Genomic DNA, 20,124 nt, shown 5'->3' on the forward strand with positions numbered 1-20,124 from the left:
GGTGAGAAGACAATCTGAGGGAGTTGGCTTTCTCCTTCTACCATGTGGGTTCTGGGGATCAAACTCAGGTTGTTAGGCTTGGTGGCAAGTGTCTTTATCCCCTGAGTCATCTTAGCTAGCCCTCCCATTTTTGTTGTTGTTGTTTACTGTGTTTTTAGAGAGTCTCACTCTACAGCCCTGGCTGGCCTGAAACTCACTATGTTGTCTAGGCAGGCCTCAAACTTACAACAATCCCCTGCCTCAGCCTCCGAGTGCTGGAGTACAAGCGTGAACCACTATGTTTAACTTGATTATTAAATCTTCAGGGATGGGAGACTTCCTTTTGTTTCTCAACTGAGTAATTTTGAAGGTATGATTTCGTTAACATTCCTAAAGCCATAAAGCTGTTCTGAAGGAGGACAATCTAACCCCTTCCATTTATGGACAAGCATGCCAAGTCCCAGAGACACCAGAGGCCTCATGATTCAGCCCAACACAAGAAACAAGGCTGTGCCTGCCCCCACCCCCCAGCCTTTTTCTCTACCACCAACCAGTCTGTCATTAGGAAACAGGACCCCTTAAAACATGTCCAAGTGTCACTGAAGTACAGAAGTCTAAACTTTTGACAACATATTTCAGTTAAGCAATTCTTCTATTTTGCCCTCCTGTGCCCTAAGTTAATAAAGCAAATCTCCCTAAGAGAACATTTATTCCCATAGTACAAGGCTTGCAACCTACACAGAATGAATCACAGACCTTTCACAGAACCGATAAAAAATAAATAAATGAAAAGTCAGGTGTGTTGTCAAAATTCCCTGCTGAGTCCAAACAGAGTGATTAGTGGGAGATTGAGTAAGCAATGGGAACCCTTTTCTCCTGCTTGCCTGTGAGCTCCTATTATTAAAAAATAGATTATTTTTTATTATTTTGTTGCTCAGTGCCATGTGAACCAAAAGGAAAAAAATTTAAAAAGAGTTTTATGTCCTAAAAAGAAGAATCCTCATTTTGAGGTGGTGACTTCATCTCTGATTCACTGTGTGTAATAGCAAGATGACTTTGGTTATTTCTTGTGCTAAAACCTCTTGTTTAAGGCTATCTTCAAAATATTCCACGTGGAGATAAAGATCACTTCCCAGATCAGGAGAAACAGGAGGTAAGGAGAGAAAAAGGTAAGTAAAAAGAAAAAAAAAAAAAAAAAGGACAAGGCAGTAGCTCAGATATCAGATTTTCAAGGAGCCTTGGACCGTTCCAGTAGCTTTGGGCCATAGAGTTTATTTTATCTTCCCAACACTACAGCAAAGAGAAGCTATTATTTCCTTCAGTGGCTGTAGAGCTCAAGACCCTCCAGGTGAACTAACTTATCCAAAGTATCAAGGCTATAAATTGTTAGGGTAGGCCCTGTTCAGGATAGATAAGAACTATGATGGATCGAACCAGAGAACTGTCTGGATGTGTCATTCAAGCCAAGGAAAGCTTCCCAAGTCTCAGGTGGGTGGGTATGTGTGTATGTGTGTAGATGTCTGTGTTTAGCCAGGATGTGGAAGAGGAATCACTGCCTGTTCTAGGAAACTAAAATCATATTTTGTTGGCTGGGCATGGTCACACATATCTGTACATGGTCACACATATCTGTAATCCCAACAGTAGAGAGAATGCAGCAGAAAGATCATCAGTTGGAGATTGTTGTGGAATGGGAAGAGTGTCATGAGCCCCCACCCCTAATTGAGGAGCTATGGAAAGCTGATGGCTTCTGGGGGAGGGAGAGTCAGTTTTCTTTAAGGCTGTGGCTACTGGTAGGTTGACCATGATTCAGTGAATGGCCCCACATCCAGAAGTATGGAAAGCACAAATTGGAACTGGAATTGATACGTTATTAAAGTAAATATAAAAGAGGACATAAATTTTGGGGGTGGATCTGGGAAGAGTTAAGGGGAGAAGTTAGGGGCGAATATGGTCAAAATATCCTGTATTAAATTCTCATAGAAAATAAAAATACTTTTAAAAACTCAACCTATGGCCATGAGATTCATAAATAAGAGAGAGAGGGAGGGAGGGAGGAGAAGGGGAGAGAGAGAGAGAGAGAGAGAGAGAGAGAGAGAGAGAGAGAGATTTCTCCCTTAAGAGCAAGTAATTGTCTTAGACATTCCTGTAGTCTTTTCTTCGCCCCAATGCTTTACTGGAAAATTCCTTCTTATTTTCTTTGTGTACCTTATAAAATTTTAAGATAAAAAGGATGGAGAGAATGTTGACTCACTTTTAATGGAAATAAATAAAAATATCAGAATATCTACTATTTGATTATAGAGTCAACACTAAAAATTGATTTCCAGTGTCTTCCCATATCTATATTCTCAAGTAGTTTCTAGAAACATATTCCAAGTGATTTCTGCTAATACACCTGAATTAACCTTAAGTCACCTTTGGGTATTTAAAGATCAATAATACTACTGTTTTTCAAAGCAAACATGTATCTTGAATACAGGCTCAAGAGATTTTGTTTCCAAGAAAGGCCACAGTGAATTTGATGCTACCGAAAGACAACAAAAAGAACTAATTTAAAAGAAAAGTCAGGGTGATACATTCTAGAAAAGAATCATATCTCTACAGGTTTTCTGTTTGCTTGCTATGCAAATGTAATAAATGCTATATGTAATAATATTCAATAAATTTGTAACACAATTTCATTTTTAGTTCTAGGAAGCTCTGAATTCCATAACTAGGACGTACTTGCTTATCCAGAGTGTTTCACGGAACCACAAAGCACCATTTGGAGTTTAGTTGGCAGATGTGCTGGAAGATACTTTGTGTAATTATTTTCTGTTCTGCCTGATCATTCAGCATCTCAGGTCTAGGCTGGAAGTTGCAGCTTAGCAACCCCACCAGCCTCTCTACTGTTAGCTGCTTAACTTCATCTATTTCTAATTTTTGTTTCTTCTGCATTTTTTCTGTACATATCTCCAGGTGCCTTCAGGAAATAGGTCCATTCTGAATATATCACATAAATAGACTGCAGTGGGGAAAGGCCTCTTCGTTTGAAAATGCCATATTCACAACAGCTGAAAGGAAGGTTCATTGAGTAACATTATCTCACATTTCTACAGGAGCAGTATAAGTGCTTTTCCCCTAAGCACTTAACATAACAAAATTGCCTCACTCGTCATGGCAAAGCAGCCACCTTTGGAGAGGTACACGAAGCTGTTTTTCAGGATGGAGTAACACTTCAGATGGAAGAGGAAATAAGAAGAATTCTGCGTCGAGTGGCAATGGCAGGGGAATTTAAGCAGCCAGAATAAAATTACTTACTTGGAACTGGGTCAGAACCCTGAAACTAACTGTACAGATGCTAGAGTATTCTGAGAGAGACTACTGGTTATTTGTTAAATAAACCCATTCTGGTGCCTAGTAGAAAAGTGTGTTTTGTGGCTATCACACATCAATCTTTTTTTTTTTTGTGCATATATATTTACTACACGGACGTCTTAAGGGTACTTTAAAATTTTTCAAGCCAGAAAATGGATATTTGTTTCTCAAAATTTGTAGTACATTACAGACATTTTCTACCTTCTTTCCATATATTTCTAAGCTAACCTCTCTATCTCACTGTTCCCACATCAGTAAGCCAAATTCAATGTCTCAGAAGTCAGTGCTTTCTGAATTTTATCACAAAGGGATATATTTTGAACAAATTACCTCTTTCATACTTTCCCTAAATTAGTCCCCTCCCCCCACACTTGAAGAAGACTTAGTCTGGGCTTTCACTTTTTTGTTACCATTGAGATGAAAGGGGCATAATAATGATTTTTAAATTTGCAAATAACTATTTTTATTGGGGTATATTACTTGTGCAGGTGATGGGTTTCATCATAACATTTTCATACAGGTGTATAATGTACTTTGATTGCATTTACCCCCTCCATTAACCCTTCTGAATTTATTTGTAAGTGAAGTATTCAAAAATTAAATTTTAAAAAAGATGTGAAGGAATATTAGTGTAGAAAATTTAGAAAATTAACAAAACAAGAAGAATACTAATACTTATGACAACAGCAGAGTGATTTAAAACAAATGAGACACAGCTGGGTGTGGTGCAGGCCTTTAATCCCAGCACTCAGGAGGCAAAGGCAGGCCGATCTCTATGAGATCCAGGCCAGTTTGGTCTACAAAGTGGGGTCCGGGACAGCTGTGGCTACAGGGAGACCCTGTTTCAAAAAGACAAAAAAAAAAAAAAAAAAAAAAATCCAGCAACAACAAAAACAAATGGACAGACACTTGATACTTAATGCTCATATAACTTTGGAATGATTAAGCCATTGAAGATCAATGAAATCAGACAGATCTGAAGACCCCCAACCCATCACTTCTCTGAGTGCTGAAAATGCCTGTCTGTTCTCTTTACTCATGCACTGGATGAAACTAGATTGAGACTTTGAGACATGGGCGGCCCATACCAGCTACCAGATCCTAAACAAGCCGAAGAACATCCCTAGGGCTTCTCAGTTAGTGGGATGTGGGATCGGGGATAAGTAGGCACAGACACAGTGGGACCTCACAGAAAGAGCTCGTGAGTCAGCCGGAGCAGGAGAAGGTAGAGCAGAGACAGTGTGCTGGGGCTGGGATTCGGCCATCTGCTGGAATTTTCAGGAGTGAGCCACGTTCAAAAGAAAGAGTGTGTGGAGTAGAAGATAGGATATCACACACCACGGAAGAGCAGCGAAAAAAGACCAAGGTACCGGGAAAACAAGAGGAGCAAGGCGGAACTTGGGAGACAGGCTCAAGTTTCAAGGGAAAAGAAGCATCTCGGCAGCAAGGGACCAATAGCGTCCAGAGAGAGATCTTAGGTTCGGGGTAGATTCACGGCAGAAAGGAGGTAACACAAAAGCGGTTAACCAGAGCTACCAAAATCCTGTCTTTATATCTGTTGTGTACAGTAGCACATTCATAACAATTTTTTGCATAAAAATGCTTGAAATGTGTATTCCTTTAAGAATGCGGCTCACTGTGGAGCCTGGGCAAGGCCTGGCAAGGAGAAACCTGCTGCTACACTTAGTGAACTTTTTACTTCAGTCCAGGCTGTGACATAATTAGAAGAAGCAAAATGATAAGGCATGGTATTTTCTATTATTATTGCCAGCCCTCTAAGAAACGAACAAGAACGCCATGGAGAAGTAGGAACTCTTATGGTTGAATATGGTATGTTTTCTCCCAAAGGCTCCCATGTTAAAAGCTTACCCTTCTGCAGCAGCAATGGAAAGAGTAAACCTTATGGGCATGGGGTAGTTCCTGTACTATTCCTGATTTCTTGAGAGTGATTGGTATAAATGGAGCAAGACTGTTACCACCTGCTTCCTGGCCTGATAAGTAACCAACCCTCTTGTTTCCATTAGCGTCCTTACTAGTGCCATCCACTACCCACCATGGGGACCACTCCAGAATGGAGGCAATGCAGGTGCCTTGGCAGTCAGTGAAAGATATTTCTTCTTCTTTTTCACATGGTCTCATAATGACCATATAGTGAGGCACAGTGAAGGTCTGTTTTAATAGCCGTTGTCTGGTATATTAGAAAACATTTTATTATTATTCTCAAGACTGTGAGCTAAAGCAAGCTTTCTTTATAAGTAGTTGATGTGAGGTATTTTGCTAGAGTGGTGAAATGCTGCCTAACACAATGACAATATCATTAGAGATAATAATTCAAGTGTTAAATAGGCAAGAAATTAAATAGGAATAAAAACAAAGGTGGGGGAAGAATACCATTTACTTTCTATTCTTCAGCATTTTTTCGTGAATAATGGCAACAAAAAAATTGATCTTATGGACCACTCATGTTGGTAGCATATGCTTATACAAATCCAGTTAGAGCATCATACAGCATACAGGTTAAGCAACTTCTGACCCGTGCCATGTGCTGTCATCTTTTCTTGTGTGTTTTTTCTGTACTGTTTGGTCAGTCGCTTCCTGCTTTCGGTTTTCCTTTTCATCAGTCCTTACTCCTTTTACTTCTTGCTTTCTGTTTCTCTTCCCTTTTTTTACCTTCCTCCCTTTCCCATAGAACTACTGGGTTCTCCATTTGTCATGTGTGTCACCTTCAGTTCCTGCCCCGTAACATTTGTCGCCATATACCGGACTAAATTTAAACACCCTTCTTAAATTTTACTGAGGAAATTAAATCCTTGTGACTAAGAGCTCTGGGCTCCCCTAGCACCTTGCCTCCCCCCATGATTTCCTTTTTTCGTAAAAGGGTATATGATGTGCTTCTCAGTCTGAAAGTCATTTGTTCTTCATCAGTGCTCATAACTGAATGCCCAGCAATAAATAGATGCCGAGAGAAAAGAGAGGGCTCTGGATCCTGTGTGAGTAAGCTGCTTCAACAGACAGGGCCAAGAGCTACTTCCCTACCTTCCGTGACCTTTCCCTATCATATCTTTATTCACTTAGTCCTTGACACAGGACTGTACACAAATGGAAGAGACTCAATACTTGAATGTCTCAGTAGCAGAAATCTATGTGTTCCCAATTGTTTCATTTTTATCCCATTATCAAATAAATTGACCAAATATAATATAGTGTGTCAGCTCCTTTCCATAAAGGAGTAGAGTGAGGGGCAGCTCTGCTACTTTATTCTAGATACTGGACCAGTGCGCGTGGATGCTCCATGAGTAAGCTCTCTGCCTCTGCCAGTCTTCTTCCCATCTGACCCAGGGGACTATAGATGGAGGTGTTGGGGACAGTGGCTGGTTGCCATGGGAAACCATAGTGGTAGCTGCACAGACTCAATTTCAAATGACTGACATATATACTCTCCACCAATGACATAGTCGTAGGGTGTTGTCAAAGTAGTGTCTACGCCTCTTCATCTCCTACTGATGTCTTTTATTAATATAAAGCTTACTCTAAATTTCCTGATGCATTTTTAAAAGGTGGTCACCAGGCTGTAAATTTCAGAGATGCCTTGCAGAGTTTCTTCTCAGACAAGGTTTGATACTTTATGGAACTTGGGCTTCATACAAGAAAAGAGACTATGGAAAAGTAGGAAATCTTTTTCTTTTTCTTTCTTTTTTTTTGAGACAGGGGCTCCCTGTAGCCCCAACTGCCTGGCACTTCCTATGTAGGTGAGGCTGGCCTCGATCTCACAGAGATCCCCCTGCCTCTGGCTCCTAAGTGCTGGGACTAAAGGCATAGGTCACTACACCCAGCTAGGAATTCATTTTGGAGGAAGAGCCAGAACCTTTCACCAGTATCTCTGGAGTGGTGCCTCTGCACTCCCACAAGGTCATCTGTGTCTGAGATGTAAGTCCAAATGACTGCTGTGAGTAACCTATTTATTATTTTGACATTGCAGCAAAACCATGAGGGAAGAGCCCTTTTTTTTTTTTTTTTCTGCTTCTGTCTGGTTTGGTTAACCACGATGTTCTTGGGGGAAGAAAAGACAAATTGATTGAAAGCAGAGGCGCAAGCCTATAAGAATCTACTTTCTGATCCTCACAGGAATCTTTTTAGTTTTTATTGCTTTTCCTTTTAATCAATTGATGTTATGCCAAAGGATAAAGGTCATTGAAAGATAATTGAATGAGAAAGTCAACAGAGGGTTAATTGTGCAACAGGTGTTAAATAAATGCCTGGTATTTAGAATATTTACCTCTGCAAAGGGAAGTCACATTCCAGCCTCCGATGTCTTATATTATGTTAACTAATAGGGAGAGATTTCCATTAATATTCTAACTCTTCCCCAAGGCTTTTGAGGCTCTGGATTCTCCCTCTTAGTCATAAATGAAGCTACTTTCTGAGTCTTACTTTAGAAATCTGTAAAATGGGATGCTAGGAGATTTAGAGAGCATAAGAAAGAAATCCAATGTTTAGCTAACAATTGACACTTGAGAGTTACTTATATCTCCTTTAAAATATTTTTATTTTATGTGTATGAGTGTTTACCTGCATGTATGTATGCGTACCACATGTGTGCCTGGTGCCCTTGGAGGCCAGAAGAGGGCATTGGGTCCCCTGGAACTGGTGTTACAGATTGTTGTGAGCCACTATGTGGGTGCTGGGAACTGAATCTGGGTCTTTTGTAAGAGCAGCCAGTACTTTTAAAAAATTATTAGCATTGCTTTTTTTAAAGAAGTAACATGATTATATTGAAAGATTTTGTGTAGTTTGAAGAATTTGGAAAGGGAGTGACTGGGAAACTCATATTACAGTGACAAATTTCACATTATTGCTGAAACTTGATAGCACAGGTTTGTCAAGAAACAAAATTCAAAAATTATAGTAGACATATTTAATTTCAAATTTATATTCTAAGATATAATTACACATTTTTAGTTTGAGGATTATATCAGTTTAGTTATTAGAGTACCTTCTATTTCTTTTTTAATGTTCTGTTCCAACAGCCACATGGTTAGACAGAGAGACGGGCAATTTTAATTGCCTATATCTGACATATTATAAGGTATTTTAGTTATTCTCAATCTCTTTATAATTATTCATCTTTTGCTCTATCTTTCTTATATACACCGAATTTAATGACTTGGTGGGAACAAAGGAGAAGTAAAATGTTATTAAATCTTATTTTACGTCTTTACAAGGAACAGTTTCTTTCTAAATCCTCTTCTGCTGACCCATTAAAAAGCAGGCTTTTTTGGCTCAGAGCATCTTTCAAAGTGGTCATCTTTGTAGTAACAGTCACCTGGGCATTTTTAAAGTCCTGAAACCCAGGCTAAGCTAGAGAAGTCATGACCTTCAGGGTGGACCCTAGTATCTGTGGGGACCCACAGCCCTATGCAATAATGCCTTGACCAAGCCCAATTCACCCCTGCATCTGAGCCTCTTAGAGGCTCTTGCAAATCCAGATCTCATATACTTCTACTAGTAGTTAAATAAACCAAACACCTATGATCAAGTACCACAGGGCTAACTCTGGGCTGAGCCATTTCAGAGGATGAACTTGGTCTCTGTATCACAGAGAGTGTGGAGGCATCAGAATCCCTCCAAGACGGTCTCGGCTGACGTTAGAACCCCATTGTACATCCCTCTCTGGGGATCTTGTTTCTGCAGTTCCTTTTTTTCCCATCAGCATTTAAACATGTACCAATATCTGTCACTTAAAAATCACTTGAAAATGTGCCTCTGCTGTCTTACTTTCAGGCAAGTTATTGAAGAAGAGCTTTGACCCATGTCTTCCTCTGCAATGTATTCATTCATACCCATACAGAAACTGCTGCCACAAGAGTGTTAATGACTAATCATTTGCCAAACGGCCTCTGTTCCACTCGGCTCTAGTGACTTTTCCTTCAAATTCTTACATGCTTCCTGCTTTGGGAGCATCTGTTTGTCTTGCCACTTCCCTTGTTTACTGTTTATTAGTTAGCAGTCATCACTCTGCATATTCCATTACTAGTTCCTCCAGGATACAGGCCGGAACCCTCCAAATACACTTCGGTTAGTTTTATCCAGAAGTTCCATTTTGCTTGACTATCTTTTCTCTACCCTTTCTGACTTCTCTCACAAATCCTAAATCCTTATTGACAACTGAAAAACGGGTAGACAGAGTCTCCCAATGACTCTTGTTCCCAATACATGACCCATTCAAGAGATTTTATCTCTTCCTGTTAAAGCTGTTCTTAATGCTAAATCTGGCATCTTCTTTTCCTAGACTGACACCAACCCCAGTGGCACAAACCATTAGTAAATGTGGATTTTCTTATCCAAATTATCACTGAAGGGCTGCTCATCCATGATTTTCCAGTACTAACATTATTAGTACTCCAACCCAAATCATACCATGTCTGAACAGTAACCACGACCTTCTGACTCATTCTCTGTGAGCCGTGTTTCTTTTCTTCTACTGTGTCTCTGCTATCTGTATTCCTATTGGTGAGTATATGTCCTGGCTTCATTTATGTTACTGTGATAAAATACCCTGATCAAAAGCAAATTCAGGGAGAAAAGGTTATCTCACAATTCTAGGTTTCTGTCCATCACTGTGGGGAAATCAAGGTAGGAACTTCAAACAGTTAATGATATCCCGTCCATAGTCAAGAACAGAGGGAAATAAGTGCATACATGCATGCTTGATTGCTTGCTGTGTTCAGCTCGATTTCTTCTCCACTCATACAGTTAATGACTAACTGCCTAGGAATGGTACATACAACTCACAGTGGGATGGGTCTTCCCATATCATTTACTTAAGACAATCCCCCACAGATATGCCTGCAGGCCAAACCAATATAGATAGTCCCTTATTGAGAGTCTCTTCCCAGGTGATTCTAGGTTGTATCAGGTTGACAATTAAAGCTAACCAGCATGGCAGACAATTTTGATCTTACCTGGCCCCTCTTAGAGTATTATTTGGACCTTCCTTCAAAGGTCCACAATCATCATACCCTCTGGTGTGATTACAGACTGCACTGCTCCCCCTTTTTCTGTTCATCTGTTGAGCTCCTAATTCTCAGTACCTTGGATTATGTCCCTGTTTAGAGGTAGGTACTTTAAGGGGGAAGTTAAGTTAAAACAAGGCATGTGGGTGGGTCTAATCCAGTACTTGGTGTCTATATAGGAAGAGATTAAAATATAGACACGGTAAAGAGGAAAGACAACCACTTAGATGCCGAGGAGCGATGTCCTCAGACCAACTGAACACTGCTGACATTTTCTTTTGTGACTGCAGATTCCAGAGATGTGAGGAAATAAAATTCTATTGTTTATACTGCCTAATCCGGCACTTGGTGATGGTAGTCCCAGCAGAATGATCAACATGGGTGTCCTTAACTGATTGCCTGAGCTCTGGATCACATATTTCTGACTTTTCAGGCTGAGCTAGGCGCCTTCCTTATAGCCCTGCTTCTGGGTTCTTATCCAAGAATAACTGTAAAGATGAGACCGTGGCAGCCACTGCTGCCTCAGAAGCACCCACAATGCACTCTAAATTCAGTCCTTTAAACTTGTCATACCATTTATACAACACAGGCAATAGTTTAGTGTCAAAGTTTGAGTATGAAGTATCCCTCATAGACTCGTGTTTAAACAGTTAGTATTTATCTGGTGGCACTGTTTGGGGAGGTTATGGAAACTTTTTGGGCATGGGGTCTAGCTGGCAGATGTAGGGCCTTAGAATGGGTCTTGCGGATTCTAGCTCTGCCCCAGTTCCAGCCCAAGCTTTCTGTTTGCTGATCCACAGAACTGTGAACAAGCAGTCTCATGCTCTCACTGCCACTACTGTGGGTGGCCATGAACTCTGCCGTGCCTTCTCTCCTACAAATCTTTCTTTTTTTGAGTAGCTTCATACTAAGTATTTGGTCAGTGGCAAGGAAAGCAATACAGTTAGCATTGTCCCTTCTTCCCTGAGGTCCAGTGAGGTTAAAGACATACCTTTCCAGGTGATTCTAGATTGTATCACATTAACAGTTAAAACTAACCAATCTTTTGGAAAAGATTTTCATTACAGATCTTGTTACATCTCAATGGGATGCCTGGGGCAGCTACAGTCAATGTTGCAGACATGAGGGCATAGGCCTGAGGATATCAGATTAGAAAGATAAAGAGCCTGCGTCTCCATGCCATCACAGAGAGCCTCTGAAATGATCAATCTTGATGTGACTCACTTTTGTGCTTAATGGAATTATTATTGCAATTAAAAGCCCCCTAACAGACACAGTATGGTTCAGCATTGAGTCTCCAATCCTTTGCAGTCTTTGCCACAAAGGGAATCATCCATAAATGTTTCCTGAATGAATCAAATACTTCTATGCTAATAAAGTACTTCTATACTACTAAAGTTAGCAAGATAGCCAGAGACAGTAGGAATGCTCCCAAATCTTTAGAGGAACCAGAGAACACACTAAACAAATAGAAAGGATGGCATCATCTTTAAATCTGTGTTTATTGATACACTTCTCAATTGATCAAAACCAAAATAAACTTTTCTTTTAGTGTAGAATGTATTACTTAAGGTAGAATTTGGCATTTCAACTTTGAGTGCCTACACTTCAGTTAAATTATTTTCACCCGGGGCTGGAGAGATGGCTCAGTGGTTAAGAACACTGGTTGTTCTTGCAGAAGACCCGGGTTTGAATCCCAGCACCCACATGGCAGCTAACAACTGTCTGTAAATCCAGTTCCAGGGGATCCAACAGCCTCTTCCGTCCTCCACAGGTATTGAACAACATGGGTGCAATTACATATATGCAGGCAATACATGCCTACACATAAAATTAAAATAATTAATAAAATTTTTAAAAAGTTAAAAAAATTATTTTTACCTGATGAAGCAGAGACTTGGCTAAACAGCATGTGTTTAGTAAAGTCCAAAAAATAAATGCCAATTGTTTCTGAGTTCAACAAAATATTTGTCTACCCTGGTGGGTTGTTCATTGACCAGAGAAAGGCACTCAGTCTTCAGGGGTGCTCACCTGTGTCAGTCATTCCTTGCTGTACATAAGACATGCTCTAGAAAAAGAAATATTTGTCAAACCATTAAAAATATTCTAAAAATAGCGGTGGTGTGCATATGTTCTCCAACATTAATCTTGGTGCATAAAATTTTAAATATTTAAGTCTTTTACAAAAGTAAAAGACTTAATATAGCTACCATTTATTTTTGAGACAAGATCTCATGTAGTCCAGGCTGTCCTCAAACTGGCTGTGTAGTGTAAAATGACCTTGAACTCCTTACCCTCCCATCTCTTCTTCCCAAGTGCTGAGTTACAGGTGTACAGCACCATGGCTGACTAGCTATCTCTGTCTTTCTAAAAAGTATTCACATTCTTTTCAGTAATGAGTGTGTTGAGATTCCCTTAGTGCTGAGAAGGGGGTATAATGGTCATATACACAGATGGTTTTAAATCACAGTCTACCACTCCCCTACATGTCTCAAATAGCTATCAGCATCCCAATTTGGCCTTAGTTTCTCATTATGGGGATGATGATCCTTCTTGCCCAGGTTGTAGCAATGCAATGCAGTAAGGTGCGTGCAGCATGTAGCAGTGCTTTTGGCACTCAGAACAGAGGGAGCTAATCAGGTTGGATTCATCTTTGTGATTTGGAAACTGCAGTTAGAGAGTAAGACTTTAGTAGGCAGCGGCAATTGGTAGATCCAAGGAAAGTCCAGTTGGCTGACCCCACAGGTGGCCCTGTGTTGAGTAAATCACTAGGCTCAGGAGTCTCTGTGCTCTTGGCTTTTCAGATTTGGAAAGTAAGGCTGCTGCATTTCCTCAGAGTTGTTTTGTATCAGGGAATCATAGAGGGAGAGGAATCTTCTTAGGAGTCAGGCTCTAATTTCATCTAAAAAGGGGGCTGACAAGGGAGTTGAGGAGATATTTTAGTTGGTAATGAGTGAATCCTCAGAATCCATGTAAAAAAGCCAGGCAAGTTGGCATCTGCTTGTAATCCCAGTACTGGAAAGGTGAAATCAGGTAGATTCATGGGATTCACTGACCAGTCAGTTTAGCCTGTTTGCTGAGATCAACTTCTGGCCTGTACACACATACCCATATGAACACATACATGCAGACACACATACTAAGGGCTGAAAGAATCAAGACCAAGTCTGTGACTACAGGTACCTTGTGATGGGCAGAGTATAGAGGACAGCTAAGCTAACAGTGAGCTGATGACTGTGTGTGGTGGGACGATCTGAGCTGCCCAGGCCTGCACGAGATGGACAGACTTGCTCTTCTTTACATATGTAAATGACAGGGATCAGGGCACAGTCAGGTCCTTGTTCTGTGTGCTTTCTACACAGTGAAAATTTGTCTCTAAAGTGCCTTTTGTATGCATCTAATCTTCTACATTGTGTGTTGATTTTTGTCATTCAGGCTACCCCTGATAGTCTTCTTCCAAATTCTTTATAGTCTGAGATGATAATGGAGTTGTAAGCCCATAAACTAATCTAACTGCGTTTGAACTGAGAAGAGTACACGTCAGTTAAGGGCCTACCTGAACTCTCAGGGTAGCTCTGTGTCAGAAGAAACGTTGTTTAAATGAGCTCTTCCAGCACAGAGAATGCTCAAGTTCTTTCAGATCAGAAAAGAAAGTCTAAAATACTTTTAACCTGCAGACTCAACAGAATCTGTGAAAGAGAGATGGATGAAAGGCAGATGGCACAGCCATCCCTGTGCTTTTTAGTGTGTGATTGACACAACGGAAGAAAGAAATGCAGCTGAATCTAAGGAAGAATTTTCTTTCTTAACCATTGCCACTTTTCCGTCTGTAATGGATTGCTTGGTGAGTCATGATGATCCCTGTCTGAGGAAGGCTTTGAGGAGGCAGGAATGTAGACTGTACAGCCTGCCAGGAACCTTCTAATCCCCACGTCCCTAACGTACAACCCTGGAGGTTAATTGTGTAACATTCACTTCTCTGTGCTGCTGATAGGAGTCTGATGCTTCTAGAAAGACTTCTCGGAGCACATGGCATGTGAGCTGGACCTTGATGGATGGGGGTGATGGAGGTGGGGAGGAGGAAGTAGAACAGCCACTCTATAGGTTGAGAAAGATGCCATTACAACATAGTGAGCAAGTCATATGCAAGCCTGGCCTGCCTGGTCCTGCTACCAGTAGTTCTGGCTTCCCAGGGTAGGATGTTTTGCTCTGAACTGCTGCTTTCTTTGTGTATCTTCCTTAATATTCATACATCTAATGCATTCAGGGAAAACACATCCCATTTGTCAGTCAAAGTCCCTGTCAGTCTCCCCAGTCCTCTTTACAGAATCTAGTGCATGCGTACAGAGACATAAGTTTTCTGCCCCAGGAGTACCCCCGTCACCTACTAAGGAAACAAATCTCCCCACATGGCAAATCATCCCCTTCATGATCTTTAGTCTTTCTTGTCTGTTTTCACTGATGTGCATCAGAGTTGGAGGGAAACTTGAAGTTTGATGTGTGAAATCCAACCCGCAATGGAGTGATTACGTCAGGACCTGTTTGATAGGTGGAGGCCCCATCCTCTCTCTTTACTGACTTCTTTTGCCCAGTGCTGTTCAAACTTTCATGTGCACATGTTGTTAGCCACAGGTTTTCATTCAGGAGGGACAATGGTTTGAATGCATTCCCCAAATTCATGCGTTGGAAACAATTTCCAGTGCATCAGTGTTTGAGTGCTGAGTCCTGTAAGAGATCATGAAGGCGTTGTCCCATGAATAGATTCAGGCCATTATCATGGGAATGGACTAGCTATCACTGGAATGGGTTCCTGATAAAATAAGTTCAGCTCCCTTCCAGCCCCATCTCCACACTTCCTCTCATACCTGTTTCCTTACACAACATGACCTGACGTGCCACATGCTTTTACCTTGGCATTGGACTTCTCAGCCTCCAGGACCATGACCCCAACCAATTTCCATTCATTATAAATAACCTAGTTTCACTCTTTTGTAATAGCAGCAGAAGATGGGCTAAGGCAACAGTGCTGTGCTGGAAGCTGAGACTCTGCATTTCTAGCAAGTTCCTAAGTGTTTGCACACCGCTGACTCATGGATCACACTGAGTAGCATGGATCTGGTGCCAAATACTTTCCTCTTCAGCTTTGAGCAGTTAGGCTTAGGAGCTGGTTTCCTCTTTGATCTGGGCCATTCAAGGTCCAGGTCTTGCTTAGGTTCCACCCAGCTCTTTGGAGACTGTGGGGGCTCCTGACTAAAGAGACTTTGCCTGACACGCCTCATCTTCTCTGTTCTACCTCAGCGCTGGCTCTGCTTAGCCAGCTCATGAAAATTAGTCTGTTCCTAGAGCAGCTGAACATGGAGACAAAAAGAGTAGACTAAGCAGCAAGTCTCTGGGAGAGGAAGAGGAAGTGAAAAGAGAATTTGGAGGAAAGGAGGCAGCTCAGCTTCTGGAACCAAGGGGAATCTTTCCGGATGCTCAGGCTGCCAAAGGTCCCATGCACCACTTCTCTGCCTCCTCCTCCTCTCTACTTCAACAGTGTCACATGTGGAACCCGACTGTGTATTGCATATTATTTATTTGAGGTAGCTCTCACTGCCAAACTGGGGCACTATTAAGGTACCCCATTTCAGTTTTGATAAACTGAAGCTTGTCTTCTTAAAAAACATTTTTTTGATTTATATGTTGTTATTTTATGTGTATGAGTGTTATGCCTACATGCATATAAGTGCATCCGTGTTATGCTATGCTCGTGGAGCACAGCAGATGGCGTCGGATCCCCATTGAGTTGCAGCTACAGACGGTTGTTAGCTGCCATGTGGGTGCTGGGATTCAAACCTGGGTCTTCTGCCAGAGCAGCCAGTGCTCCTAACTGCTGAGCCATCTCTCCAGCCTCTAAACTCATCTTTGTATTTATTTTATATTTAACAAATATTTTATTTATTATTTTTATTTTACATGTATGAGTGTATTGCCTGCATGTATGTGAGTGCACCCATCTTGTGGTATGCCGTGGAGGTCAGAAGAGGGCTTCGGATTCCTCTGGAACTGGAGTTAAGGATGGTTTGTAGCTGCCATGTGGGTGCTGGGAATCAAACCCAGGTCCTCTGCAAGAGCAGTCAGTGCTCTTAACTGCTGAGCCATCTCTTCAGCCCAGCTCATCTTTTTAAAAATGAGAAATCTACATGCTTTGGTTTGATAATAGAAAAGAGCTTTTATTACTATAATGACCCTTGATTAAAAGTTCTTCCACCTACTCTATTACCAAATTCCAACCAGCATCAGCCTTGTATTCAAAGGACCAACTGCTTTCCTATCTCTGGCATGGACACGGCTTGATTCAGCAGGCATTAAAAAAAATTTTTTTTTTAAATTTATATCTGGCTATTCAAAAGGGGTCAATGATACCCACCACTTCTGGTGAGTAAACTTTATTTTATTGTTGTTACATTAACAATATTTGAGGCATGAACAAGGCTGTGTAGTCTATCCTGCCAGTGGAAATGAAGTGTTGGGCTGTCTGGACTGTCACATTGGTAAGTGATGCATCATTACTTAGACCCACATGATACTTAAACATGGAGTGATACCTAAAAGTTGTAACATGAATATAAATCCTGACAACTAGGGAAACATTTCTTCTATTAAATATTTTGCAAAGAACTTTAGGAAGTCTTTAATTACTTTGAAGCATCAATGACAATGGAAAGTCACGGGCTAAAATTGTTAGATGCTGCAGATACTAACTGAAACTCTGGAAAAAGGCTGCCACACACCAACAGCACTTTAAGTATAACTAAACACATTTCGTAATCAGTTCCACCTAAGGACAGTAAAATTCTCTAGAAAGGACAAAATCTGGGTTCCTCATTCTGCAAATATCCATGCCTTTCCACTCACTGAGTCAGGATTGTGAAAGAACTGCCATTCATGAGTCGTGGTGCTAAAGATGATATAGAATCAATGAAAGACCAAATCATCAATATATCAATCTGTGTGCTCCCAACCTCAGAGACTAATGTGGAAATTAATGACCTTTAAAATTCAAGGAATGCACATACATCAATCTAATTAAAAAGAACAGATAAAGTGTTCCATCTTTACTGCCACTAAACAGGAAGGAGAGATTAATGACACAGGTTGACCAAATGCAGTATATAAAAAGGAAGTTACCAATCTGCACCCCTTAAAGGCCCTGATGCAATCTTGGGCTTCTTTTGTAGTGAAAGTTGGACTGTGAAAATGACAAACAGGTTGTAATAAGACTCCCAGGTCTCTCGCGACACCTAAGAGAAGTTTCTATGATCTAAAATACACTCAGTCAGCAGTCTGTAGCTGGAGCACAGATTCATCTTGGGAACAAGGAAGCTCACAAAGACTTCCACATTTTAAAAAGGTAAAAAAAAAAGCCTTCTTCACTCTGTTATTTTCTCAACTCCTGGGTGCACTCAGTAGGATTTGGACGTCATGATAGTTCTGTTTCTTATTAGAAAGAAAACCTTGAGATAAATGCAATATCATTACAGGGTTGTTTTCTGTGTTGATATTGCCTGGGACTTTTTTGCTTGTATAGAATCAAGTGGAGGACAGGACACAACATACAGTTTAGAAAGACAGCCACTTACAGTCATTTTAAATAAGATTCTTCCTCCCCCAGTGGTGTCTGGGGGACACAGACCCCCTCCTTATCACCTGTCACCTTACTCATTTAGGGAGCATCAAAAAGGAATTTCCTGCAAGCGCACAGAGATTATATGTTGTAATATAATTATTATTTCACATACGTACTCTCTATATCCCTCCACAGGGTCACAGAATAAAGTCAAGCTTAAGTGGAAAGAATTACTGGATTCCCTTGGGCTCCTGGTTGGCCTCCTCATTCCTCACTCCAGGCTAAACTTCCTCAAAGTGTTTCCTTTGGAAAACTCAGCTTCCCCCTTTATTCTGGTGTCCTTGTCTGACCCACCCTCCCTGGAAAGCCTTCATTGTTTTTTACTGGCAACGAATGTCTTGGGGTAAATGGAGTACCTATCATATCCTTGAGCCCCACTTTTATCAAATCTCCTCACTGTCTACTTGTAATTGCCCTAAAATTTGCACCTTTTGGACTTACAGTTGTGTGGGATCTGTTCTGAAGGAAAAGAAAGTTCATACTTTTTGATTTATTTGAAGACTTATTTTATTACTTATGTGCATGTGTCTGTGGGTCTGTGATGTATATATGGGTGCCTGTGGAGGCAAGAAGAGACTGCCACATCCCCAGAGGCTGGAGCTACAGGTGGTTGTGAGTTGCCTGGAAACTGAACCTGGGTCCTCCACAAAAGCAGCCAGTGCTCTTAACTGCTGAGCCATCTTTCCAGCCTCACTAATTTCTTTAAATTCTACTACTGTATAAACATATAGGCTATCCCTATGATTAATAACAAAATACTAACACTAATTGATACAATTTCTTTGTCTTTTTGTGGTGACAGGGAAGCAATAAGAAGTTGTCTTCTACAACTTATATTCCATTTTATCCTCAATTTCAGCATGGAACTCTCAGTATCTTACTGATTTAGCTGAGGTTTATCCAGCAGGTGGCACATGATAAAGTCTCCTTTTTTTCTTAATCACAACAAAATAAACATGAAGACTAGCCTAAGAAAATCAGATAGTTCCAGAACCTAGAAATCAGGCTTTCAAGCATAACTTAACAGCGGAACAATCTTATTAGTCAATATCATAATTAATGAGCCATTTAGCAGCTAGTGCCCAGGGCTCTGCAGAGAACCTATGGATACATTCAGAAAAAATAACTTGCCTGTTTCAAACTTAAGGTTTATTGCCACGAAGTCATAGGAGAGCCTTGACTCCAGACAGTGACAAATCCCTCTTAGATTCAGGGAAGTGCAGGTACATAAGCACAGGACATGGCAGGCCACCCAAGGAGCATCATAGCAGCCCCATCTCCGGAGTGACAACAGTTGTATGGTTGTTAGTGGTGGCAGGAGAGGAGTCAGGAGCCTGCTGGGGAACTAACTAGACTGCATGCATCAGCCAGGCCAGAGGTGGGGAAGCATCCTGAGATTAATGTCTCACAGCTGTGATGTAGACCTGGATACAAGCATAGCTGATCGGTTTTCAGCAGGAAGCAGATGAGAAATTACAGCATCCAAAGATGCTACACCAAATCAATGATAAATTTACACCCATGAGACATCAGCAGTGGGAAAAAACATTAAAGATAGCAACTCTTAGCACTGATTTTTCTCTGTGTCCTAATTTGCACAATTTCTGTAATTCTTGGTCAGGCAAGTCTCTTTGTTTCCTTATCTTAGCTTTGAATATTTTCTTCTTTTCATTCTATGGCAGTTTCAAAAATATCTTTCAATCCTGAAGCTTAAATTGCTCTCAGATATTTCTAAAAAGGTGTTTTCTTTTATTTTTTAATAGTTATTTTTAGATAGGGTCTCTCTATAGCCCCAGCTGACCTGAAACTCACTATGTAGCCCAAGCTGGCCTTTATCTCATGCAGATACCTTTGTCTCTGTTTCCTGGGATTAAAGGTAGGCACCACCACACCTGGTTTTTCTTTTTATTCTTTCTTTTTTTTTTAAAATATATTTTTACTTTTATTTATGTGTGTGTGTGTGTGTGTGTGTGTGTGTGTGTGTGCCCAGAGGACCCATTTTTTGAGACAGGATCTCTCCCTGAACCTGAGATTCACACCATCTTTGCTAGGCTGGAAGCCAGCAAGCCTCAAAGATCCTTCTATCTCCCCCCCCTCCTCCTT

The 20,124-nt window shown here is 40.9% G+C and overlaps 1 protein-coding gene and 1 long non-coding RNA gene across 2 annotated transcripts in view; one reads left to right on the forward strand and one right to left on the reverse strand.

Annotated features, from left to right (window-relative positions):
- Positions 1-20,124, reverse strand: part of Gpc6 (glypican 6) — a 1,180,899-nt gene that overhangs the window by 130,486 nt on the left and 1,030,289 nt on the right. The window lies entirely within an intron of this gene.
- The window catches only part of LOC115069255, a 39,525-nt gene continuing 23,947 nt past the window's right edge, over positions 4,547-20,124 (forward strand). Inside the window, exon 1 of the long non-coding RNA XR_003848526.1 lies at positions 4,547-4,705. This is a non-coding gene — a long non-coding RNA (uncharacterized LOC115069255). The remainder of the gene's footprint in view (positions 4,706-20,124) is intronic.

Source organism: Nannospalax galili, unplaced genomic scaffold (genome assembly GCF_000622305.1).
Source record: "Nannospalax galili isolate Female #2095 unplaced genomic scaffold, S.galili_v1.0 scaffold272, whole genome shotgun sequence".
In the NCBI taxonomy this organism is placed as follows: domain Eukaryota; kingdom Metazoa; phylum Chordata; class Mammalia; order Rodentia; family Spalacidae; genus Nannospalax; species Nannospalax galili.